Source organism: Dermacentor andersoni, chromosome 2 (assembly GCF_023375885.2).
Source record: "Dermacentor andersoni chromosome 2, qqDerAnde1_hic_scaffold, whole genome shotgun sequence".
Classification (NCBI taxonomy): Eukaryota; Metazoa; Arthropoda; class Arachnida; order Ixodida; family Ixodidae; genus Dermacentor; species Dermacentor andersoni.
This window is the reverse complement of record NC_092815.1, coordinates 192,110,903-192,137,437: the sequence shown is the minus strand read 5'-3', so window position 1 is coordinate 192,137,437 and position 26,535 is coordinate 192,110,903. Positions and strand designations below refer to the sequence as shown.

At 46.8% G+C, this 26,535-nt stretch overlaps 4 non-coding genes across 4 annotated transcripts; all 4 read left to right on the top strand.

The window, feature by feature from the left end:
• Positions 1–7,497: 7,497 nt before the first annotated feature.
• Positions 7,498–7,661, top strand: LOC126541034 (U1 spliceosomal RNA). Its single transcript, XR_007601614.1, has one exon. It is a non-coding gene; the product is annotated as a U1 spliceosomal RNA (small nuclear RNA).
• Positions 7,662–7,964: 303 nt separating this feature from the next.
• TRNAG-GCC (transfer RNA glycine (anticodon GCC)) lies at positions 7,965–8,035 on the top strand. Its single transcript has one exon. It is a non-coding gene; the product is annotated as a tRNA-Gly (tRNA).
• An 802-nt stretch (positions 8,036–8,837) lies between these two features.
• On the top strand, positions 8,838–9,001 carry LOC126541011 (U1 spliceosomal RNA). The gene has a single exon (XR_007601599.1). It is a non-coding gene; the product is annotated as a U1 spliceosomal RNA (small nuclear RNA).
• A 4,020-nt stretch (positions 9,002–13,021) lies between these two features.
• LOC126541023 (U1 spliceosomal RNA) lies at positions 13,022–13,185 on the top strand. Its single transcript, XR_007601606.1, has one exon. It is a non-coding gene; the product is annotated as a U1 spliceosomal RNA (small nuclear RNA).
• The last annotated feature ends 13,350 nt before the right edge of the window (positions 13,186–26,535 follow it).

The following is a 26,535-nucleotide window of genomic DNA, read 5'->3' as shown; positions in this document are numbered from 1 at the left end:
CCCATTTACTTTCTTCCATATTCCTCAGCCGTTCTTCATACTCAATTTTACTGCGAGCTTCCCTCACTTCAAAACTAGTCCAGCCCATATCCCCCTGCACAGCTTCATTTGTGGTCTTCCCGTTAGCGCCTAATGCGAGGTGACCCACTTACATTTGGTTCCCGTCGAGTCCTGATTGTACCCCTGATTTCAAGCAAACAACCGCATTTCCAAAAGTAAGCCCTGAAACCATTACACCTTTCCACATACCCCGGAACACCTCGTACCTATTGTATCCCCATAGCGCTCTGTGCTTCATTATGCCTGCATTTCTCGTCCCCTTGACTGTTTTTGTTTTTTCCTGTGTTTCCATATATCTATTGCGTTCGTTTATCCATATACCAAGGTATTTACATTCTGTTACCCGAGGTATTTCCTGGCCCTGTATCGCCACTGTCTGTTCATTGTTTTCATTCAATACCATAACACCTGATTTTCTAACACTAAATTTCAAACCTAAATTGTTGCCTTCCTGTCCACAGATATTAGCCAGACGTTGCAAATCGCTTTGCTTGTTAGCGAGCAACACAATGTCGTCCGCATAAAATAAACCTGGGAGTTGCTGCTCTATTACTGTACCCGCCTGTTTGTATGAGAGAATAAATTCGATATTACTAGAGTCACTGGAAAAAATTTCAGAGTACCGCATTCGTTTTCCCCGCGCCGCCGGCGCGTTCATTGGCCCAACCGTGCCACGTGACCTCTGGGGCGCCATACACCTTCCAAGCGCCGGGCGGGCCGGCTGAGTTAGAGCGCAGGTAGCGCAGGTTTCCTACGTTTTTTTGTGTTCCGATTGTCGCGCTCGCATTTGGGTGCAAGGAAATCGTGCCTGGCTGCTGCGCCTTCGGATGCAGCAACCGAACTGAGTCTGGAAAGACTTTTTTTTCTAGATTCCGGCCGGGAAAAATGACCGAGAGCGTCGTTCTGCGTGGTGACACAGAACCGGCCGGGAGAATTTCAAGCCTACAACAAACACCCGCGTGTGCGAGGTATAAGTATACCTTGCTTGTGCTTTTCGGCACTGTTTTAGAAGATACTTAAGCGAAGTGCTCGCGGTGTTAGCGATGCTACGAAAATAGGAGTTCATTGTAGGGATCGTTCGCGTATTGCACGCTTGACGCGGGTACATGTGTACGCGTTTGTTGCTCAACACACGCGGTTATTCCGTGCTCGTGGCACGCGAAGGCACACTTGTCGCGCGAGAATTCCACGTCCTCACGTGCACCAGGTACTCGCATGATTTCCCCGCGTGCTCTCGCCTCGAGTCATTCGACCCATATCGCACTTGTTTTTCGCAGATGGTGACGATCGCAGTCAATAAAAAACCTGGTCAATACGAGGCCCATGATACTTCCTTTTTTCCACTTATCCTTTGCTCATTTATACATACGCATTTCGAGCTTGAGACCAATGGCCAGGTGGTATTCACAACACATGCTTCAAATTTTGAGCTTGTAAGCCGAGCACATGCAATAACTGAAGTCAGCATACATATTATGTTTTATGTTGAAATGCTACGGTACATACCCAAATACTGTTGTGCTTGATGCATAACAAGAAATACAAAACAACAGAACATCCAGTAGCTTTAGTTTCACTCTGTCACTATGCATGTTACATAAACCGCTCGGAAAGCACAAGAATTTTATACATCGCCTATGTAATTTAGAAAGAAAAAGTGCTGCGTCACCAGCCGGCGTTCCTGCTTTTTTTTTTACACAGGCAGCATATCTTAACAGTCTAAGAAAACAGTCATAAATAACTTAAGAGTTGCCGCTAATGGACGCACTAGACAGCCGCGTTCATAAATTGCAATGTAGCAAACTCTCGGGCATTATCAGTGTACAGAAGTACATATACGTTGCTATAATAACGCAAATGGCTCATATTGGCCTTCCACAAGATTTAGTGCGCAAAATGGTAATCGAAGTTGGTTTTTACGCCTGCTGTGCACAGATCGTCTAACGATCACGGCCAAACACCGGTGCGCACACGGCAGTCGCAGTGTGTCGTGCGTATACGGCGGACGAAGTCGCCGGGCAGAGTCGCGAACGCGCGGTATCCGATTACAAACTAAATAAATGTATCCGATTTAGCTTGTGAAATTATACAATGAACGTACGTGCCGATGACACTGTCAGGTGTTAGTTTCGTCCTACTTGGAAACATTCAATAGAAGCCGACGGCGGTCCACGATGTTCATGCCCAAAAGCACAAGCTTGCCTCATTCCGGCTCGAAGTGACGAAATGTTTCCTACGTAGCTCGCTCCGCGGAAGCACAAAAAAAAAAAAAAAAAAAAAAACGCGTGCATAAGCTCCCGATAGCACCGCTAAGCTGCTGCCCACAGTCGTAGCACAGTTCCAGCAGTAAACACGATCGGAGTGCACAACAACCGCCGGCTGCATTATTTCGCACAAAATAACGTTTTCTTTTCGTTCTTAGCAACCATTATCTCCGGGCACAAAGTATTTGTACTTCATTAAACACTCAACCCGATGTGTCACTGAATATCAAGCTCTTCCAACACGGCGGCCTCCACGCGACGCAGTCGGCTTGGAAGGTATATGGCGGTGGCCGCTCAGTGTTGCCAGTCAAATCCCGACCTTTGCGGTACTCTGAAATTTTTTCCAGTGACTCTAGATATTACTTCCTTCTAGCGCCCTCTCCATCCTCACCATGTACATCATAAACAGCAGCGGGGATAAAGGGCACCCCTGCCTCAGTCCCTTGTTGGTATGAACTTTCTCCGCGCTCCTCATCCCTTCCCATTCAACGCAAACGGTATTTTCTAGGTAAATCTCTCTCAAAAGCTGTAGACACTCCATAAAGAGAAGTTTTATTTGCTTGTATACATTATCCATTTTGATGTCACAATACATGTATGCTGCAGTACAGATCAGATTGTTCTATACAAACAAGTATATATCCAGTAGCTACAATACAAGGATAATTCACAAAAAGATATGTAAATATACATACAAGGAGATTCCTATGAATACATGCAATGCAGTGGGTACAATGAGTACAATGTCAACGTGGACTATACAATGTATTACAATCAAACTTGTCAAATCTTATGTAGTAGAATTATACAATTGCTAGGTTTGAGCCATTGAGTTAGTTGAGCCATTAAAGGCTCAAAGATCAGTAACCGACAATAGGAATTGTCACCTTGTCTTTCCTTACTAACCAGAATCTTGCGTGCCATATTTTTAGAAATTCTTGCATGCCATTACTTTCAAGTTCGTGGTTTAAGAAATTGCACATTACAGTTCTTATTTTCTTCAATACAGGATATGCGGCTTTCTGTGGTTTTCGTGTTATTTCCGCTTTCCCCCGTCTTTTCCATAAACAAAACATAATTACTATTGTCAACAATTTTTCAAAGTTGTTTTTGTTCCTATATGGTTTACCTAATTTTGTTTTGAAATGGATAGAAGCCAATCTCCAGATTATTTTGGCAGGAGGGCAGCCCTTGAATACGTGTTGTTGAGTTTCCAGCGCAGAACAATTTGGACATCGGTCCGTCTGCATGATTCCAAATTTGGCCAGGCGTACTTTTGTAGGTAAGACACCCCATCTTCTTTTCCATTCGAAGTCATGCATATCATGTGGGAGATTGGTAGCGTTCCAAAACTTCCATTTTTGGGTATTGGTTTTGTCTAGGTCTTCGGATTTCAGTTCACTAATGGCCATTGCAGTGCTTGCGTCTATGGGTTTGATTTCTTCAATGGCAGTCTCCAGAAAGATTTCTTCTATTGCTTTTTTTGTAGTGATGACTGTTTTGTAGAATTTTGCTGGTATTTCCGATTTTGGGCCGTACCATTTCTTGTCTGTAATATGATGGTCGAGCGTACTTAGCCAGTGCCGTAGAACTGGCATTCCCCTGTACTGTGGGGCATTAGCCAATGTCACGACAGTTTTCGCAGCCAGAGTTTTCGCTATAAGAGCAACGTTGGGTATTCCCAAGCCTCCTCTTGATGCTGGCAATCTAATGATGTTCTGAGTGACTGGAGCTGGTTTGTCGCTCCACAGGTAACGTCCTATGAGTGTTGTTAGTTTGCTGGCCACCAGTCTAGGCATGGTCGTCACTCTCGCCACATAAAATGCTGGGGCACACAGTTTCGATTTGATTGCTGCTGCTTTTTCCCGCAGACTCGCCGGCCGGTTTAGTTCTTGTTCCACGAAGTGTGCTGCTTTCCTTAGTGGTTCATCCCATGTTTTTGCTGTGATATCCCCGGATTCGAACCAAATGCCGAGAACTTTAACTACTTCCACAATGTGTACATCCTGTAGCGCAATACTTCCGGGTGGGCCAAAACAAAGTGCTTTGCTTTTTTTGTGATTTATTTTAGCCCCCGATGCAGTCGCGTACTCCTCAAAAGTCCGTAGAAAGGCATGATAGCTATCTTCGTTTTTCATGAATAATGAAATATCGTCTGCAAAGGCCGCTATTTTAATTTCTTGTTTTCCTAGTAGGGGAAAACCCCTAATTATGTTATTGTGCTCAACGGCTCTTAACAAGGGATCTATGGACAGGACGAAGGGTCCTGGTGACAGGCTGCATCCTTGCCGAACCCCTCTAGTCACTGCGAATGTCTCTGTTACAAAATTATTAATTTGAATTTCACTTGTCATTCCATGGTATAATGTCTTAATTATGTCTACAAACGTTGCTGGGATTCCAAATTTTTCCATAGTATTGTATATGTAATGATGCTTCACTCGGTCGTATGCTTTTTCTTGGTCTAATGAAATGAAGATGCCTTTACATTCTTTTTGTTTTGCGTATGCAAAGGTCTCTCTGGTGGTTATTAGTGAGGCGTAAAGTGATCTTCCTGGAACTGCTGCAGCTTGAAAATCGGATATAACCTCGGGTAGTATACTGCTGAGTCTGTGCGCTAATAACGTTGTTCCCACTTTATAGTCAGTATTAAGCAGCGTTATCGGTCTCCATCCATTAACATCTAATGGATCAGTGTTAGGTTTGGATAACAGTATAATACGGCCCTTAGCGAACGACGGCGGTTTTTCCTTGTTTAGAATGAGGTTGTTTAGGGTTTGCACAAGTTTGGAACCAATCACATCAAAGAAGGTGAAGTAGAATCCGGTCAAAATTCCGTCAGGACCAGGTGCCGATTTATGTGTCATTTTCTTAATTATATTTAATACTTCTTGTTTTGTTGTTGGTGCGCATAGTTGCTCCTTGCTTTTTTCACTTATTTGGGGAAGATTTCCTAATAGGCCGGTGATGTTGTATTGCTCGTTTGGATGTTCTTCCTGCAAAATTTTCTTGAAATGCTCTAGAAATTCCTCAGTAATGAATTCTTGGTCTGTTGTGATAGTGCCGTTGTTTAATCTTATTTTATCTATCCTTGTTGGGATTCTATTACGGATTGGATACCGTGTTCTGTCTCCCAAATCAGTTGATTCAACGCTTTGATTGTCAACTTGCATACTCTCGATGGCTTTGGTTTTATTAAGCCGTTCTTTGTATTTGTGTCGTAGGCAATCCACAAATTCTTGCATACAGCATGTCAATTCCCCTCCTCTCTCGATGATTCTTATCCTTCTTAGAATTTCATTAAGATCTTTGGTGTGTCTTTTTTTTTTTCTATTTTGACCAGCTTCAATAAGTATTTTTTTCCATTCCTGTTTTAGGTCATCCCAATTTCCGTGGTTGTTCTTTTCCAAGCTTGCTTGCAGTCTCAGTCTTATCCATTCTATTTCTTCTTGGTCGTGTAGCAGAGCTGGGTCCATACGCCACAGTCCTATGTTATATGGTTGCCCTTCCATTCCACTAAGTTTGAATATGACTGGGTTGTGGTCGCTAAAAGGTTTACGTCCGGTTGGTCCTTGTATCGTTTTAATCTCCATGAGGTCCTTTAATAGATAAGGTGATATATAGACCCTATCTAATCGGCTTTCTGTATGACCACAGGATCTTGTACTTGTAAACATATCTCCGTGGGACCAAATCCATGCATCTGACATGTTATGGTGCTGAAGCAAATTTTTAAGCTCTTTTGCGGGATAGGTTGAACGCCCACGTCCAGGGCCTCGTATATCTCTGTTGCTATCGAGGACACAATTAAAATCACCGACTAATATACATTGCGAATGACTAGGCATGTAGTCCCACAGATTGAGGAAAAATTCATTGGTTAAGCTTCTTGTCACTGGCGCATATATGTTAATTATTCGAGTCTTCCTACCCCCTAAATATAGATCAACGTATACAATGCGCCCTTTTGTATCACATGTGCAAAATGCACGACTGCGGTATCTATTCGAAATGAAGATAATACCAGTACCGCAAGCTTTGCTGTTCGTGAGTGAGAAAAACCCATCTATGCCATGTAGTTCTTTGAATGCCTTTACGTCCTGTGGCGTTCGGAAATTTGTTTCTTGAAGGAATACGATGTCGATTTCCTGTTCCTGAGCGAATCTTAATAATTGTTTTTGTTTATCAATGATTCGGATGCCTCTGACATTAAATGACATGCATTGGAGTGTAGCCATTTCTCTGTTTTATTTTTGGTAATGATTCAGCCAATTTGCAAGGAGGAAGGGAAGGGACATAGGTTGCTATAGCATTGAGTTATGCCATAGTCAACCGTGCGGTTATTCTCTCATGTCATGTCATGTCAGTCTCATGTAGACACTCGTTAGCTAAGCCTTCCCCTTCCAGAATATCCCACAAGATGTTGCGGTCTACGTTGTCGTTGTCTCCTGTAATGTCCAAAAAGGCCACATACAACGGTCTGCTTTGTGCTTTTGGTATTTCAATACACTGAGTAAGAACAAACAAGTTATCATCCAAACGCCTATCTATTCTAAAGCCATTTTGAAGCTCTCCCAAAATGCCATGATTCTCTGCCCATGCTTGAAGCTTTAATTTGATTGCCTGCATTGCTAGCCTGTATATTACCGATGTAATGGTCAACGGTCTATACGAGTCAATTCTGTCTTTCTCCCCCTTACCTTTATAAATTAAATTCATTCTACTTTGTCGCCAACTGTCTGGTATTCGTCTATGTTTTAAAGTCTTTCCACTGCTTTCACCAGAGCTTCCTTAATTTTTGGTGCCAATTCATTTATCAGCCTAACGGGAACCTCGTCTAGCCCTGTGGCTGTGCGCTTAGGAATTTTCTCTTCCGCTTTCTTCCAGCCTAAACCGCAGAGGGGGCGCCTCTGGTGGTGCGACAACTTCTCTGCGTTCGCAGGAAACCAGCAAGATAATCACTCAAAATTGCGGCCTCTCTCAGTACAGCTGCAGGTCACGTCAAATTTAGCTGTACAGACTTTTGCAATGTACATTTCTGCTTTCAATTCCTTCCAAAGCGCATCGAATTATATTCAGAAGCAAAAGTAATCTTCAGTCGTCGTCAGCTCCGCACAGGCGCCGCTTGTCGGATCGCCAGGGGTGTGCACCGATGTCGCGACGCTGTCTCGGCATACTTACCTGGTGCCGGGGTGACCGTGATCAGCGAGGCGGTGCCCCCAGGGAGAGGCGCGGGCATTGCACTGCGCCTGTGCTGACCCCTGCCACTACCCCAAACTGGGGCAGATGGGGCATGCAATTTTTGGTAGTGGGGGACTGCGTTCGCGCTATCCCCCTATCCGTATCAAATTCCAAAAATAGTTGCCACTTGCGGTCTTGGTCACCATGGCCACGGCCGCTCAATCGAGAAGCACAAGGTGCGGTCCGCGAACAACTTCATTTCTGCAGCTGGCGAGTGTACTTCCTCCCTTTCAGGCGACAGCGACCCTGCCGAAGTAACGATTAGGTGGCCCCATAGTCTCCTAGATGTCTTCTGGGCCTGTCGGATGACCCTAGAACGGCCGTCGTCTATAATGACGCTGACATGCCTCTACACTACACCGTGCTCTACACTGAACGGCGGCACCGCTTGGCCTTATCGCGTCGGTGGTTCAGTGGTAGAATACTCGCCTGCCACGCGGGTGGCCCGGGTTCGATTCCCGGCCGACGCATCTTTTTTTTTTTTTTTTTTCCTACATTCGAGTCAGTGTCTTTTCTTTTTATATTAGCGTTCGACTTCTATTTTTACATGTTTTCTGGAATATTTAGCCTCTACCAGGCTGCAGTTACTCAAACTGCATGCAGCCGGCCCCAGCGCGTTGTCAGACTTGTCACGAGTTCAGGATACGAAGCCAAGGCGACGACACGTTCGCAGTGTCGTACCTTACTCGCGGACTTCTGGGTATTTTGTGTTGTGCACAGACGTGTTCATGTGCTTTATTTTTTTAGATATCACTGCAGTTGCCGAAATTTACATTAAAGCCGAGTGGGCATGCGTTCACGAAATTGACCGCACAGCAATTGAGCAGTTAAACGAATCGTTCTATCCTAACGGACACGTTTCGTCTATCGTCACTTGTTGGAGTTGTAAGCGGTCGTCTCCATCGCCGGTTGGCTGGATCACTGTTTTTAAAAACGTCCTTGGGCTGCCTGATACGAACAATTATGTTTTGAAAAGACCACCTCGGAAACGACCGCAGCGGTGGCGCCTCTGGTGGCGCGACAACTTCTCTGCGTTCGCAGAAACCAGCATGATAATCACTCAAAATTTGCAGCCGCTCTCATAACAGCTGCAGGTCACGTCGAATTTAGCTTTAGAGACTTTTGCAATGTACATTTCTGCTTTCAATTCCTTCCAAAGCGCATCGAATTATATTCAGAGGCAAAAGTAATCTTCAGTCGTCGTCAACTCTCCACTGGCGCCGCTTGTCGGATCGCCAGGGGTGTGCACCGATGTCGCGACGCTCCCTCGGCATACTTACCTGGTGCCGGGGTAACCGTGATCAGCGAGGCGGTGCCCCCAGGGAGAGGCGCGGGCATTGCACTGCGCCCGTGCTGACCCCTGCCACTACCCCAAACTGGGGCAGATGGGGCATGCAATTTTTGGTAGTGGGGGACTGCGTTCGCGCTATCCCCCTATCCATGTCAAATTCCAAAAATAGTTGCTCATTGGGAGGTGTTGCTGCGTGTCGCCTCGACGTCTTTGTGTATTCGTAGACTGAAAACGTCGGCCAGCGCAGTAAAATGCTCTTGCGTGATTGGCCATTGTCTCCCTACGACTTCGACGCAATGTAGGCACCCTGTTTTTCAACTGTCGTTAAGCACTTTAGGTTTAACTTGTAATCGAACTCGCACGAATTAGGGCATGTCCCTCCGTGGCGCATATCGCACTTCCGGGTCGCTTCGCTGACTAGGTGACCCATACTCGAATGCTACATATTTCAGCTGTTTAAGGCTGGGGTTCTGTGCATTTTTCGTGTCCGTCAACAAATCTGCGCCTGCTAAAACTCGGCTCCCGAATTAGATGCAAAATCGCGCCATTCTATGCAAAACCTTATACGCTTCATAACATGTATATGCATTTTCAGTAGATTAGTCAATATTAAAAGGCACAATTTTCAAGATCAGTACACTTAGATAGATTTTGTTGCTCGCTTACGGGGGCATGAGCCATTTATTGTCTGATGGGACGGACAGATTTTTCGTTGCATGCCCATACAAGAGCTTACTCATTTAACAAAAGAGGTGAGGCGAGAATATGTGCGCGTACTTATCGTCACGATCACCAGCCATCAGGACGAGAAATGTGTTTGTACCTTCGTTCAACATTCTGCGTGATGTGTCAAACAGCTTCGCTCTTCATTTCAGTTTCAGCTTGTTATTCGTTCATAACAATTTGTTACACAAAATGGTATACACACAAGGGTCCCTAAGTCAGGGACTGCACAGGGACCCTTGGATTAGAAGTTATATAAAGAAATAAAGCGGAATACAGAGCAGAGAAACAAATTATGAATTAAGCAAAATTATAACCAAGAAACTGAGTGACGACACACATAAAAGACAGAAGGAAGAGGAAAGATGCACAATAAATGGAAATTACACAGCTTCTAAATAGCAAAATAACATTGTTGGAAATTAATCAGACAGCAAATAATTCTTGAGTTCATATTTGAAAGAGTACAAGGTGGATGACAACTTAATGGAATATGGAAGGTTGTTCCAAAGTTCAAGCGCGCAAGAAGAGGAAGCCATTTTTCCGTAATTAGTATGACATAAAGGCAACAAGAAATTTCCTTTTGCGGCAAAGCTTTTGTTATTGGGATTAAAAAGGAAATCGGAACTAACGAAGTTGTAAGAAACTTGTTGAGTTAGTAATTTGAAAAATATCGCTAAATGATAGTTAAACAAATCAGTAACTTGAAGAATGCGGTTTGTACGTAGCTGGGACGAAGCGTTAGAGAAAAAAATGGCTTCGCGTTATGATGCGGATAGCCTGATTGTGAATGTGCTTAATAGAGGAAAGATGACAATGATAAGTATTACCCCAAGAAGCGGTACCATAAATGATATGATTATGAATGAAAGCGAAGTATAACGATAATAATGCTTCTTTGGAAAAAATGCACGTGATTTGAGTAGTGCTCTAATTAATGCCAAATGCTGTTTTTTGTTTGATGTGTGCAATGTGGTTAGTAAACTTAAGGTGGGGATCTAATTTGATGCCGAGGAAAGAAACACAAGTGGAGCAAGGAGTGCGATGCCAGATTTATGGTCGGAGAGCAAGGTAAATGTCTCTGTGATGACTTAAATACCATGAATTGCGTTTTCGTAGGGTATATAACTAGAAAATTGGCGTTACACCATTCAGTAATCTTTAGCAGATCACTGTTTAGTGTCGAAGTTAGCCAAAGTAATGATTTATCCGAAAGGGCAACAGTCGTATCGTCTGCGTATAATATAGCTAGGGTATAATTAAGGCAGTCAGGTAAATCATCATACCCTCACAGAGGGGAATTGCTCATGATTGTTTCCCTTATAATAAAAAAGAAGCTGTCTACCACTTCATGACTTACTTCCGTCCCACTGAGTAGCTGGGCGGAACCTTTGCTTCAGGGAATACTCCTTGTCACTGGTGGAAGTTCAACTCAGTTTTATTTCCTTTTGCAGAAAAGAGTAGGACCTGAAAGCTGAGGCATCAGCCTGACGATTAAGCGGTTGCGATTCCCTGCACAGTGACAACAGCACTGCAGCCACGACAGCGCAAAAAAAAAAAAGCAGTTCAAATACTTTTAACCGAGAAAAGCGAAACAAAACTTTTACATGTGGTAAAAGAAAACATGCAGTATGCATATACACGATCGTACATGAGCTGGTGTGATAGAGAGCGAAGCGACGAAGACTAAATAAGCAACTTCCATAAGAAAATACCCCTGCATATCAGCATTTGCAATATATGCTTACCGCAACACCAGGGGTCATCCACCCACCTGTGGAATGCGAGAAGCAGGGCACATGGCCAGAGCAGCAGCTACAAGAGTAACAAAATCGCAAGAGAAGAAAGGAGCTTTGAAACAGTCTGTCCCGCTAAAATAATTAGGCTCCTTAATGAGGCTCAGAAATAAGATCAAACTGCTCTTTGTCCAGCTTGTTCAACAATACCGACAACGTTCAACACAAAGAGTGGGCACTGTATAGTAAGCTAGGCATGTGGGTACCGCCCACAACTGCGTGGGTTCACTTGGCGGGTGTCTTTGCGTGCTGATTTTGTTGAATCTTAGCCTTCTATATTTTTTAGCGCTTGCCCACTCGCTCCGCATGTGCATGGGAACCATGGGAGTCCACTGCGGCAGCACTACATTCCCAGTCTTTTGATCCCTGTTCTTGCTGCTGCCGTGGACAATTTTAGCTGGGCACTCCATGCCGTATTGGTCCGGTCTTTGGCTTTTGCATATCGTGCGATCACGTGCCAGGAACGATTCCACGTGACTGTACCCGCGATTCCACAAACGTAGAAACTATTGGAAAAGCGGCGCAATCTCAGCGACCCTCTGTTATGGCGCCACTGGGCCGGCATGGAAAAAAAAAGAAATATGTATAGGAGGCTACGGCTGAACTCTTTAAATCCAGCTACCAGACCCACATGTTCGCTTCTTGCACGACACATTTTCCAGGGTGTAAACGGAGGCGCATAGATCCACCGTGTGACTGGTTGAACTTCACTGAAGAAGGCGGTAGACTGACTGTCTGCTTTGTCGTTTTATATGTGATACTGTTATCTTGCTGCGGTTCAGCTTGCGACTCAACTGCATCGACATTTCGCGTGAAACTTCATCGGCGCAGAAGTGTAGGTTACTTCTTACACGTGGCTTCGGTGGTTGAGTGGCATAATACTCGCCTTGCACGCGGGTGGCTCGTGATCTTGAGCTTGTTCGTTACAACATATGCCGTTCTGTAGCTTGTATGCGTGATTCCAATGAATGTACGCACTGTTGACTTTGCTGAGTGCTTGTAGCCTCTGCATTACTAGGTGGATGAGCCATTGCTGATAATTTCTGCTCACGGACGGACATGAACAATGCCGACCACCGAAAGGCTAACAGCTTCGCTGTAAAAAATTGACGACTGAAAAAAAAAAAAAATCCGCTGTGAACAGTCACTAGATTTTAACATTTTCCCTTTAAAGGCAGCAAACCTCAACGAACTTCGTGCAGTGGTTGTCGAGAAAAGTGATTTCTACTTTCCCACCTATTTAGATATGGAGCCCCCGAGCTAAAGCCTCCTGTTAAACGGATCGTTCAGTCCTAACCATCACTTTCCGTCTTGCGCCACTCGTGGAAATTTCGCGCGGTTGTCTGTATCGCCGTGTGGCTGACCTGATACAACTGCAGCGGTGGCGCACTAGTGGCGCGAAAACTTTGCGCTCGCGAAACGAGCATGATAATCACTAAAATTGGGGCCTCTCTCAATGTAGCTGCAGGTTACGTCAAATTTAGCTTTACAGACTTTTGCAATAATCATTGCTGCTTTGAATTCTTGCAAACGCGCATCGCAATTTCTCGAGAGACAACAGTAATCTTCAGTTGTCGTCAACTCCGCACCGGCGCCGCATATCGGATCGCCAGGGCTGTGCACCGATGTCGCGACGGTGGCCCGGCATACTTACCTGGTGCCGGGGTAACCGTGATCAGCGAGGCGGTGCCCCCAGGGAGAGGCGCGGGCATTGCACTGCGCCCGTGCTGACCCCTGCCACTACCCCAAACTGGGGCAGATGGGGCATGCAATTTTTGGCAGTGGGGGACTGCGTTCGCGCTATCCCCCTATCCATATCAAGTTTCAAAAATAGTTGCTACTTGCGGTGCCTTACTTCGACGGGCTTTGCACAGCCGATGTTGTCCTTCCAGGCACCGCATCGTTTCGCCATGGGATGGATGGATGTTATGATCTATTGCCTTCGTTTATCCATAAACCAAGGTACTTGTATTCTGTTCCGCGAGGTATTTCCTGGCCCTGTATCGCCACTGTCTGTTCACTGTTTTCGTTGAATACCATAACCTGATTTTCTAACACTAAATTTCAAACCTAAATTGTTGCCTTCCTTTCCACAGATGCTAGCCAGAAGTTGCAAATCACTTTGCTTCTTAACTAGCAACACAACGTCGTCCGCATAAAATAAAGCTGGAAGCTGCTGCTCTGCTACTGTACCCGCCTGTTTGTATGAGAGATTAAACTCGATCTTACTTCCTTCTAGCGCCCTCTCCATCCTCCCATGTGCTGCCAGGGCTGGAGCCAGGGCTCTGCCCCGCCATCTGATGGCCTTCTCCGCACAGCCACTCACGGCGCACTGTTTTGTCCTCAGTGCCCCAGAGGGCAGTACCGTGAATGATGTAATTGACGCCCCAGCCGTGACCGGTCCTTCCGGTATCAAGTCCCTCCAGCACATGGGAGGCGTAAAGTTCGGATCAGCTGCCGCAAATCACAGTGCAGCTTCGAAGTTCAAGAGTCGAGGCGCTATTGTGTTGAATGGCGTGTCGGTACCGCTAGTCAACGTCGGTCCCGAAATAGTTCCACGTTTCAGTCTTCCGAGTGCCACTTTGGGTCGGCGATGCAGCCTTGGCGGCAGCTCTTCCTGTCTACGGCGATGTCCAGCAAGTCCACGAGCCAGTCTTCAAGGGTCGCCCGGGAGTCGGCACTGGCATCCGAGTGGCTCGTATCGAGATGAAGAAACCTATCCCTAACTTCCTGCTCGTTAGAGGTTTCACAGTAATGTGCGACTATCGAGGCGTTCAGAAGGTGTGCTTGAGATGTCGCCTCACAGTGCCATGGACATTGATCGTCAAGCCACAAAACGTGTCCACCCCCGTCCACGGACTCTGAAGGTTCACCACATAGCAGTAAGCCCCACAAACTCCTCGTAGTCACAATGGCTTTCCGATTCTTTTTTCCTTTTTTCGTTGTATCTATAACAACTGCGGTTCTCTTTACAATGGCGATGATATATTTTCTTTCTCCGAATGTTCGGGGTTTTAGAGGCCTAGACAAGCAGAGGGAGATCATGAACTTCGCTAGAGCACGCCGCGTAGATATCCTTTTTCTGCAAGAAACTTATTTTAGTTCCCCGTATGTCGTTCAATCCTTTTGTTCGCGTTTTGGTGTTGAGGCCTTTTTTCTTTCGTTAACAGATTCTTTTATGTGCGGAGTCGGAGTTGTTTATTACGTTAGTTTTTCGTAGGGGCGCCCATTGTCATTTTGGCTTTGATAGACGCACGCATGGCTGTGGAGTTGTAATTTATGCTCCGGCTCAGCTATCGTTTACATCTGAGTTTTTCTATTCGCTTGACTCTCATGTTTGACAATTATCGCACTTTTTTTTGGTTGGAGATTTCAACAGCGTCGAGGATCCTTACAGAGATGTGAGTGGGCGTAGACAGGGCAGGCCATACAGCGGAGCACACGCACTGAGACAGCTAATCCGCAATTTCAAGCTTAGAGACGTCTGGGTACACAATCATGGAGATGAGTTTATTGCTGCGTGGCAACGAGGCTCCAGCATGAGTCGATTAGATCGGTTCTATTTTTTCCCTGAGTTGCTAGCCGCCCATGTGAATAGCTGTGAAGTTTTGAAGTTTCCTCCAGGTGTACCGCGCATCTCTGACCACTTTCCAATGTCAGTAAGGCTGCTATTTCACCGGCCATGCCCGCTCAGGAACCAATGGAAAATGGACGCGACATTAGCGCGTGATCCAGCGAGCGTAGCTGCCTTGCGTGTTGCATTTAATTGAAAACGCGTGCAGCCCTTCACCGGCACCGTGCGGTTGGGTCTCTTTGAAGGACAGCTGGCGTGCTGAGCTAATTAAAGCAGGACGGAAGAGAAAGTAACGGTTAACAGCAGAAATGAACGACACGATCCGAAAAGCGTGTATCGTGTGGCGAGGCGAACCACTTACGTTCACCGTACAAGATTATCTGAACCAGCTGAAGGCGCACTGCGAACTTCTACTCCGTCTTAACTCCCGCACTGCCGCGCAGTCGTACGTCAGCGGTAGGCCTGTAGCAGGTCCTGCCGTTCTCCGTAGCGTCCGCAACGGTTCTTTAGAAGAACGTTCAACGTTTCCATTCGTTGAGTTGCCCAGCGGACCACAGTCTGAACGAGCAGAGGACATAACGGCCGTCTTTAACACTCATTTCACAAACCCATTCACTGCAGAAAGTACAAACACTGAGCACCTGGGCGTAGCTGTACGCGAGTTCAGGCGTCTCCCGTACACCCGAAGAGCACCATGAGAACCTATGTAGTCCGGTGACCCTTGAAGAGCTTTGCCTTCTACTCTTCAGCGAATGAGCGTCTCAGCTGCGGCTTGCTCTGACGGGCTACAGCTAATCGTTTACAAGATTTTCTTTGCTGAAATACATGTTGATCTCTTGTCGATGCTCAACGGGCTTCTTGCTGACGGGGTCCGTCCAAAAACGTTCTGTGAAAGCCGAGTTATACTCATCTTAAACAGCGGCGGTGAACCGTTCGACCCGAAAGCATGGAGACCCATTTCCTTACTAAACTCTGGCTATAAAATTCTTGCCGCTGTCCTAGCACACCGCGTAACAACCGTTCTTCCCGAACTCATCGGTAACATTCAAACATGCTGTTTTCCCGGTCGCACGATTTTTTTTTACTTGCTTTGACCCGTCATCTGTTCATGTTTGCTGCGCGAACATAGGTTTCTGGTGCCTTTATTTCCTTGGATCAAGAAAAAGCATGCTATCGGGGTAGAGCGAAGTTCTCTTTGCAGTATTGGAATGCTTCGGCTTTGCCGCACGTTTAGTGCAAGTTCTCCGTCTGCTTTATACAGATCTGGAAGCCTACCTCATAATTAATGGGTACTTAACCGACCCCATCGCCATGAGCCGTGGTATGCAGCAGGGTTGTCAACTTTCCGGACTTTTCGTACTCTCTATAGAGCCTTTGCTGCAACAGATCCAGAGTTGCAAATCGATACGCGGTTTTCCCCTCCCTGGCCAGGGTGAGATAAAAATAGCAGCATACGCTGATGATCTTTCTCTTTTTATTCGTAATATTGATAGCTACAGGGCATTTATGCGGCTGTTTCATACTTACAGCTGCATGTTTGGTGCGCGCCTCAATCCAGCGAAAAGTTAAGCATTGCGCTTTAGAACATTTTATGAAGAATTTCCCGATGGTGTCCACGAGGTCGATGGAGTAAAAGTCCTGGGTGGGACCTTTCAGGCATCTGGCGAAGTAGCCCGCTTCACCTGGAAAGAAATTGGGCAAAATGCAGATAAGCGCATTGAAGTTGCGAGAACTTTTCGCTTGCCCTTTTCTGAGCGCGCACACCTCACTAAGACTAGCATTGCAGCGTCCCTGTTCTACGTGGCTAAAGTCGCACGCTCGCCTCGTCGGGTTCTGCAAAGGCTAGCCACTGCGTGTGGCTTCTTTTGGGATGGACACCCAGAAAGTGTCGCAAGTGGCCTTGTCCGCTTGCCGAAAAAAATGGGTGGTTTTACCGTACCAGATCTTGACGTCATGTGTAGTGCGTTGGGTTTAAGAAGCACGTGGGAACTTGTCTCTGGTGTAATGTACCGTGGCAGAAAGCTCACAACGTACCTAATAGTCACTTCGTGCCGATTCTTTGACATGGCAGTATAGACGGGACTGGCAGTTGAGCGGCCACCGTCGTTTTACACATACGTTGTGAGATCGCTGCACCTTTTTGAAGATGCCTTGCCAGACTGCGAGTTGAAACAGATGTTGCCTACTGAAATATGTGAATGTATTGCCTTCAAAGCCTTGAGCGACGACCAGCGGGGTAAATGCTGCGCAAGAAGGCTCAGGCCCATGATTACAGCCTCCCTTCCAGCCGATGTCCGTAACTTCACTTGGCTACGAGAATGGCAAATGGCAAGCGCCGCCGACGGCTCACCGCCTTGCGGCGTGGCGCCCTCCGCCTCAAGTTGGCAATGCGGTCAGACGGAAACATTGAATCATGTCATTCATGAATGTTCTATGGCGCGCACCTTTTGGCGTCTGGTGAGGCGCATGTTTCATGTTTCCATGCAACGGCAGAGTCGCCACAGAGACATTTTTGTTGAAATAATGATGTGCATTGGCGCGTTTGTATTGTGGAAGCGGAGGGGTCTTACTTGCTTGCGGGGACGCCCGCAGAAGGCCATGTTTCCTCTGCTGCATCGTTTACGAACATTGACGATAACACACCTGAACGCGGTACTTAGGGAAGAAGCCTTTCTTCTGCGCTGGTCAATGCGGCTCATTCGTCTCAGAAACGCGAAAGTGACCCTGCCTATCCTTCCCTGCTATGAATGTAGGCGAGGTTTCGTTCCATGTCTGATACATGCACTGTCACTGACCACTTTATGAGTTTTTACGTGTGCACCATGTATACCTAGTCTTCTCTGTATATGCGATCGAACACAAGATGCGATATTGTATGCACAAGTACGATATGAACAGGATCTTTTTGTTTTTGTAGATCACTTAGAAAATAAAATTTTCTCTCTAAAAAAAGGCGGTGCCCCCAGGGAGAGGCGCGGGCATTGCACTGCGCTCGTGCTGACCCCTGCCACTACCACAAACTGGAGCAGGTGGGGCATGCAGTTTTTTGGTAGTGGGGATTTCGTTCGCGCGCTATCCCCCTATCCATATCAAATTCCAAAGAAAGTTGTGTTGTGCATTGGGAGTTGTTTGTGCGTCGCTTCGTCGGGTTTACGGTAAAAATTATATAGTCCCACACGTAGAAACCAGCGCAGAAAGCTTTTCTGCGCTGGTTGCTTTGATTGACGATAATTAGCGGTGATTTTAACGGCGAAAGCTTAATTTCTTGAACGTTTAGTCTAACATGAGAGTGGTGTGTTGATGTCAAAAGTTACCTTGCGTGCACCACTGCTCTTTGTCTGCGTAGACGCAGAACACACAGGGAGAGATGTTTGCTTGAGGCGTTGTTGGGTGCCATATTTCATAACCTCTACATTCTAAGAAGAAAAAGAGGAAATGCGGTATTGACGTTACTCCTTTAGGGGAGGAACTCATCTGCCACAGCCATTCCTCCCTTTAGAGGTAACTGTGACGGGATTAACTGTTACTCCCTTTAGAGTAACAGTTCCTCTTGCCCAATACTCCTCAAAGGGTCAACGGTTACTCTTTCCCAATACTCAAGGGAGCAACGGCTGCTCTCTCCCGATACTCATGGGAGCAACGGATGCCCTCTCCCGATACTCTTGAAGGATGCAACGGTTGCTCTCTCCCAACACTCTTCAAGGGAGCAACGGTTACTATTTTCCAATACTCTTCAAGGGAGCAACGGATGCTCTCTCCTGATACTCTTCAAGGGAGCAACGGTTTCTCTCTCCCAGTACTCTTCAAGGGAGCAACGGTTGCTCTTTCCCTATACTCCTCACAGTAGCAACAATTACCGTTTCCCAATACTCCCCTAGAGCGCAATAGCTGCTTTCCACCGATGCCTTTCAAAGGAGCAACGGTATCTCTTTTACAATGCTTGCTAAGGAAGCAATGGTTGCTTGTTTCGAGTGCTCCCGAAGGGACCACCAGTTCTCCCAAGTGACAAACGAAAAAAATGTTTCTAAGAACGTGATGGCCCCAATTCAAACTGCTTGATTGATTTCTCATCGGGTTGTGTAAAGGAGAGATCAGTAATAATATCCAGTTGTGCAAAAACAATCCAAGAAAGTGCAAAAATAATTTATTATGACTGGTGTAAAGCAGGACGGTCGCACTTATAAAAACCTGGCATTTGCATGACACGCTCACTGGCTCAAAAGTCTGAGCTACACAGACGAGTGGTGTCGTCCGCAGACCACTTGGCACTCTCAGCAGTTCACACAAAAGGTGAAATGTTCTTTGCGCTTTCTTGTGAAAGGCAGTATTTAACACCCAGTACAGGGCCATTTGCATCTCAATGGCTGCCGACAGGGTATTTTCTTTATTAGAAATGCCTTACAGACAGTAAATTCTTGTGCAGTCAACAAGGTCCCATTGAATGTCACTGTAGGTACATAATGTACCTTGGCAGGGTCCTGCAAGAAAGAACGCATATTTATATACAATGATTGTAATACAAGGCTTGCTAGAGCAGCTGCTACCAATAGCAACAGACCACCTGGAAGGAAGGCCCATGCGGTGTTCAAACCAGTTTCAAACCTAATGCTTTGCAACGCACTGACAATTAAGGGGAGACGCCCCTCGAAACAACTTTTTTTGATTACTTGTATTAGATGTTTCAAAATTCAGCCAATGATAAGAGCTTTCTATGCAGATTTCAAATAAGTCATTACTTCTTGTGTAGCTGTTATTGTTTTAGAGCTATGTGATGTACAATAGCAATATATACTCACTTTTGTGGGTATTTCTTTGTGTACTGAATTTTCACAAGAAACATCGTGCTGCAGCTTCTTTAGCTCTGTAGATCTCAAAGTGCCGATATATAGCCAAACAGTGTGTGCAATTACTAGAACTATGCAAAAAGATTAGAACATTTAACTAACTTTTTTTCTCGGTTCCCTGAAACGTAACTTAGATTCTGTGGTATAGTGCTAAGTGGGACACGGGGCACAGGAAAAAAAAAATGAGGGCAAGTGCTTACTGCCACCTGCAATTTTACGGCCTGGTGCAAGGTGTTATGTAGAAAAAACAGGGAAAACGACAAAACAATCTATGTAAAAACAAACAATAAAGATGAAAACAATCGAGTAGTAAATGTTATGAAGCTGCCATCACTACTCACTGTACGCGCTGGCCTTGTCTAAGAATGCCAACTCGCTTCGTGATAAGGCCAGGGATCGCTTGCTTATACACAGGCATTATTCATGTGCCATGCTAGCCGATTCAATGACGATGCGCGTTCAATCATCCCTGTATGTGAAGATTGCTTCTGTTTATTTCAGAGAGGTGCAACTGCACGCGCTACAATGTAGGGCTAAGAAGCCTTCCTTTCCATTCATAACATTATTTGCATGTTCACGCAGATGATCGTTCAAACACCTGCCTGTCTGACCTATGAAATGCGCCGCATTTCAAGGGGATTCTGTACACAACCCGCTGTACACAATCCACGTAACGGTTGCGGTTCCTGACTTCACACTGGGCTTTTTGTTTCTTGATAGGGGTGCTTTTTCTTGACAACGAATAAAGCTTGCGTGGGACAGAAAACAACATGTACACCAACCCGCTCACCGATTTTTTTAAAGACGATGGCCGATTTGATGCTTGTATGTAATCACCGCGACCTTACGGTCCTTTGGACTGCTCTTCCGTGGCCATGGCTTCATTGTTAGGTTTTCTTTTTCTGTGGATTGCCTCAGCTACTGAGACGAGTAATCCATCAGGATAGCCCGACGCTTTCAGGGGTGTAACTTGTGCTTGAAAAGTGCCATTTAGGCTGTGGCGGCAGGACCAGTCTCAGGCGTTGGAGAAGCAGGCCTGAACAATAGCCCTCTTTACTAGTTTACTGTGTGCTAATGAGAAGGGCAGGAGTGGTTTGAGCGCATAGGGTTCATATGTCCAGCAAACATGATCATTAGAGAACACGGGCTTGAGGTCAAGGAAGATGATTTCCTCCGTTTCCTCGACCTTACATTGTCATTGCCTCACCTGGCACATCGCATCGTGGCAGAAGTATTCAACGTGAATTGGAGTACGGGGCTGGTACGTGTTAAAACCACAATGGGATTATGAGGCACACAGTAGTGGTGGACTCCGGATTTATTTAGACACCGTGATGTTCTTAAGGTGTACCGAAATCAAGTGCACGTGCGTTTTCTATTTCGCCCCCGTCGACATGCGGCAGCCGCGGTCGGGATCAAATCTGCGACCTCTTGCAATGCCATAGCCGCAAATCTACCGCGGCGGGCACAGAAGGTCGACCGCTTCCGTAGTGTCGCCAGGACCCTGCGGTGCGCATTAATTAATGTGGCTCTGCTTCTGGACGCCCTGCGTAATTTGTCCGCTCAACACATTTGCATGGTGTTTATTTTTCAGAAATGGCAGGAACGTACTGTACCGTTCCTTGAACTTGAAGGGCCCCTCACCAGGTCTTTTCATTTTGAGCTGATGAGCGCAGAGCATACAATGCACCCTAACGATCGTGGTTGCAAAGAATTGCATCGCTACGCGCCGCGAAAGGTCTGAAATTTCAGTGCGAATGCCATTTTCCCTTTCCCTTGCAGCGACCGTGCTCCAAGTCGGACAGTGACGTACTCGTGTCCGCAGTGCTACGTTGCTCTTTGTGACACGCGGCTTCGAGAATTATTCAAGGCAACATCTGTTATTTGTGTGATCTTTTGCTTGAATGCACGAATTGAAGTTTAGAGGAATAATAAAACGCACAAACGGAATGTGCGTGTCTTTTGTTTTACTTCGCACCGACGCAAGAGAGGTGTACTTCCGCTTCATCTGCTTCTTCCCACGGTCGTGCAGTCACATGCGCAGGTACCCAATACTATGCCACTTCCTACCGTGTTCCAGCGCGTGGTCATGCTCTGCGATCCGCTTGTATTCGTGTAGCACTTAATTGTACCACTAGTCATGTGTCCTTGTGAACAGCGCACAAAATCATGCGCTGCGCGAAACGAGACTATCACAACAGCCTGCGCGGAACGCCGTCAGCGGAAGTGCGCAGCGCCGAAAAAAAAAAGTGCCGTGACGTATGCGTCACGCGATTCTCGACGTCCGGTACGGGAGAATGCAGAGAATGAATTTCGCTTGCGGAGGCTAGACGGGGCAAGTGGAAATAGTGTCTCGCTTTGCAGTGGAGCTCGCCTGCTGAAATCATGGGTTCGCGGCACTGAAATATTTCTATCTCGACTATTAATGAGGCGATTTGAAAAAAATTGTACGGCTGAACGCACTCTATAGGACACGTAACAACTTCCAGCGGGTAACCAAAATTTGCTATCGGGCCTGGTGAGAGGCCCGTTAAGCTTATCCTGTTTCCTCGCAAGCGCTGTCCTATAGTAGTAGGGTTCGATCCCTAGCCTTGTCACGTCACCAACCCCCCCCCCCCCCCCTTGTATGGGAACTGGCTCTGCTCGGCGCTCCTCTCTACAATTCTATCTACGTCCCCTCTCGACTCGCACATGAGCAGAAAGGGAAGCGCTGCAGTTTCTGCAATGATTTTGAGGGGGGTCACGGATAATTACAGCTGTCGGCGACGTGGTGAGGTCAAAACGAGTCCCTCGCGTTGCCTTTCCTCTCTGACTCGCTCCTGTCATGTATATACACGCTTTGAACCACGCCCCCGACTGCCCCGACGCGGTGTGCCAGACAGCAGCAGGAGCAACAGTGGGAAACTCGAAGGGAAAGACAAAGAAAGCTTCGCTTAAAAAAAAAAAATATCACGCAGAAACTGCATTCACGCGGCAGCGCCTCTTTTGCTAAGTAGCGCCAGCCTTTGATGTGCGTCGCGGTTCCCCGATTCGTCGCTCATACCAGTTCCGCGTCCGCTCTGGGCCTTCCGTTTCCGGCAGTTCCGCTTCCGGGATTTCCGGTTCCCGATTTTTCGCTTGTTGCACGCTCGCACTTATATTCAGCAGGGACGTGGCTTCCGCCTAAACCAGAAGCTGGGCTGCGATTCCTAACTCCAGCATTTTCACAGACAGTTTCCGCTGTCATCGAGCGATGTGTGTTTATGTTTACCTGTCCGCGCGTGACACGGTGCTGGCTAATTTAGTTAAAATACTTTGACGGGCTAGTGGGTTTGAATCCATGATGATATGTGTAAGCGCGATTGAACAAGGACCTAGAAAGAAGCAGACACAAAGACAGCGCTGTCTCGGTGTGTCTGTTTCTACGTGCTCGTCGAGTCACGCTTACATATTCTATCATTCATAATTTAGTTAGTAAGTGAATGCTTACAAGTATATGCGGCCGCTAAAACTACTATCCTTACTTCGTACACCTATTTACTAATTTGCTATCGCAATCTGTGCTTCGCCTTTCCGGCGGAACTGCGAATCTTTCTTCGCCCACAAATTGGTGACCCACACGTGAAAGTCACATATATGCAGTGGCGTAGCAACGGGGGAGGCCGGGGGGCCGCGGGCCCCGGGTGCAAAGGGCCAGTGAGGGGGGGGGGGGGTCATATACGTCTGACGACACCCCTCTTTCCGCCGGCTACACCCGGTGGGGGGGGGGATTTGACAGAAGACCTATGGGCACCGGATGCTAGGCGACCTAGCTACGCCACTGCATATATGTGTATGTACGAGTATATGTATGTGTACGTGTGGCCTTGTTTTTTTTTTTTTTTTTTTTTTTGAAGGTTTGAAGTTTTAGACCTCACATGACACGGAATGGGCAAGGCACGCTATATTGTCAACACAGCCGTTTTGTGGCCGTTCGCTCGTACTCGCTCCCATTATTGTAGTCATTGTGGAGAGCGCAGGTGGGCAGTAGCGTGGACGTTATGATTTCCGTGTAGCGCGTCGTGCTATCCTGTCGTACCAACAAGCGCACCTAAATGTTTTTTGAACGGCATCTCTCGGGCGCGTCGTTCCACGCCTCAAACACCGGTCTGTCAGTAAAACAAACACGCAAATATTGACGGAACTGCGCATGGCCTTCCTTCTCTGCATTGCGTTCGCTTGCGCAAGCAAGACGTCAGAAATTGCGGCGCTAGCCTGTCGCATATTTCGGATCGGCGTAACGCTATTACCAGATCAATGGTCTGGCATTAGGTCTCTCTCGCTGTCGTCGGGCCGCCAAGGTCGAGGAAGCGAGGAGGAGGGCGCCGATGAGCGTCCGAGGCGGCAGCCGCAGAGCCAGACTGGTGGGGTTTGAACGGTGACCCCGGCGGCCGCCCGGCGTTCATTACGAGTCGCGTCAGTAGAAAATGGTACAGGGCGACTGACGGAGATCCGCGGTCGTACTGTTGCAAAGTGATTGCTACTATAAGCGTGTCGTCACGGGTGCATTGTCATTACTGAAGATTCACGCTATATCTGTCGGGAGGCATCCGAAACATGCAGTCGTTCAAATGCAGAGGCACATGCATTCACCAATTTATAATTTGTCTCGTTGCTCCGCACAGCGTCCTAGCTGTGGCAGGCGTCGCAGCATACCCATATTGCAGCGCCGTCCCGTTCTCTTCCGTCCTGTCCCTGTTTTCGCGCGGTATCTTGAAGCACCAACTGTTTCCATCTATATAGCTCAGCCGCCCATGCTATACTGTGCCTATATTCCCGCGCTGTTCACAGTAAAGATCCCAGCGACGTTAGAGTGCTTTAGTTTGGCGTTTTTACGGTCCGGTCGGGTCCGAGTTGCTCCGCTAAGCCCCAGCGGAGCGGCAGGCGATTTTCACGTTTTAGTTATGCGTTTAGCGTAGCGGAGCGGACCTTCCTTATTAGCGGACCTTCCGTATTAGCACCGCCCTCTGGCCAAATTCAGCGTAGCGAAAGAAAAGAAAACGCCATTTTGTCACGTTTGCAGAATAAAACGGATATATATATATATATATTCGTTGTTCATTAAGTATCTAGACGTGCGCTTGTAATGAATTATCGGTCCATTTTATTGAGTGGAAAATAAAGCGTCGACTTGGCGAACGCCACGTGATAGCAGTTTCATTCCGCATCCAATCCAATCCTTTCTGACGCCAATGCTCCTGCGACGTTTTTTTTTTTTTTTCTTTTACACTTATTTCCTTAGAGAACAAGTTGGGTGTGCGTTAGGCAAGTTATTAGCGCTCGCACTAGTGATGCCGCCGAGAAGTATCCTGGAGGACACCTTTCTCATGTCTACTTTGAAGTGGTCAGAGACAGAAGATTTGTTGTGCCAGGAAGTGTTCCAGTAACGCGCCGAGACCCGCTGTCACTGCATGACATCGACGGCCATGGCTACCGCGACATCCACAGCATGGACAGTGGGCAATTCCGCACGTAGTTTCGCTTCGAGCAACATGATGTGCGAAGGCTGCAGCGTCCACTGCTACTGCCGGAAGTTTTGTCAACGCCGCAGTGTGTCAACATTCCAGGAGTTGAGAGCCTCTGACTAACGCTGCGGCGGCTGGCATATCCGAACAGGCTGCGGGAACTAGAGCCGCTCTTCGGGCGACATTATTCAGTAATTTCTTCAGCCACTAATGCGGTGCTCGCACACATTGGGAGCACGTTCGGCGGCCTTCTGCGAGATATGAATAATCATTTCTGGCTGGACCTCGCTCAACTGGAAGCTTTTTTCCCAGGTATGCAATCAGCTACCTGCTAGTGTGCGCTCGTACTCAGCTTTATCACATTTACTCGCAGGGCGTGAATTCCAAAGGGGCGCCGCTCCACAACTTCTGGGGCTCCATCGATGCACAGCGCGGGCCATTTGCCGTCCATCGAACGACCAGAGGGTCTTCTTTTCGGGGCACCAACGTTTTCATGCCCTTAAATACCAGTCCATCATGTGCCCCAATGGAATTATCTGCCAATTGAATGGCCCATTTGTGGGCAATCGACATGATGCAGGCAAGTTAACGATTTTGATTATTTTTATTACGTACAGCCACTCGCTACATGCTGTGACTCAAACGCATGCATAATGCAGTAAAACCCGTGCGAGACAAGGCACAGACTTGCTTACTAGTTCCTTTGTTCAAACTGCTTCAGCGGCAGCCCTTGTTCAACTGCTACTCATCTTACGAGTGACGTCGTGAGACAAATATTGTTCCATGTGGTGATACGATTGTCAACGTGGTTGTGAAAAGGGCATAGTAAAATTTTGTAAGGTCAAAATGGTAAAACAGTGGCGTGCCCCAATTAACATTCTAATGCTATAAGCCAGTTTCGTCTGTTATTGTGCAACATGTTTACAGTTTAAATTAACAACAGGAATAACACCTATGAAGGTACAATCATTACTAGAAGCAATGGAAATACCTATTTGATTGCGAAGTAATATGAAGGAACCTTGTTTATTTAATAGAGTATCGTGAACTAGCGTTGTTGCATGAAAGAAGTGTGCATCGGAAAAATCACACTAGGCAGGTTTCTCAACTGTGTATCGTTATTGGCAAGCCAGCTACTGTGCGCAGGTTGCAATGATATACTCATCAGTGAGATCCTGTAGTAAAATGTGTTCCTATATTTTCAGGTGTCCTCCGAAAGAGGAAGACGCACCAAAAGCTTGAAAAGCTTGTGCGAGGAC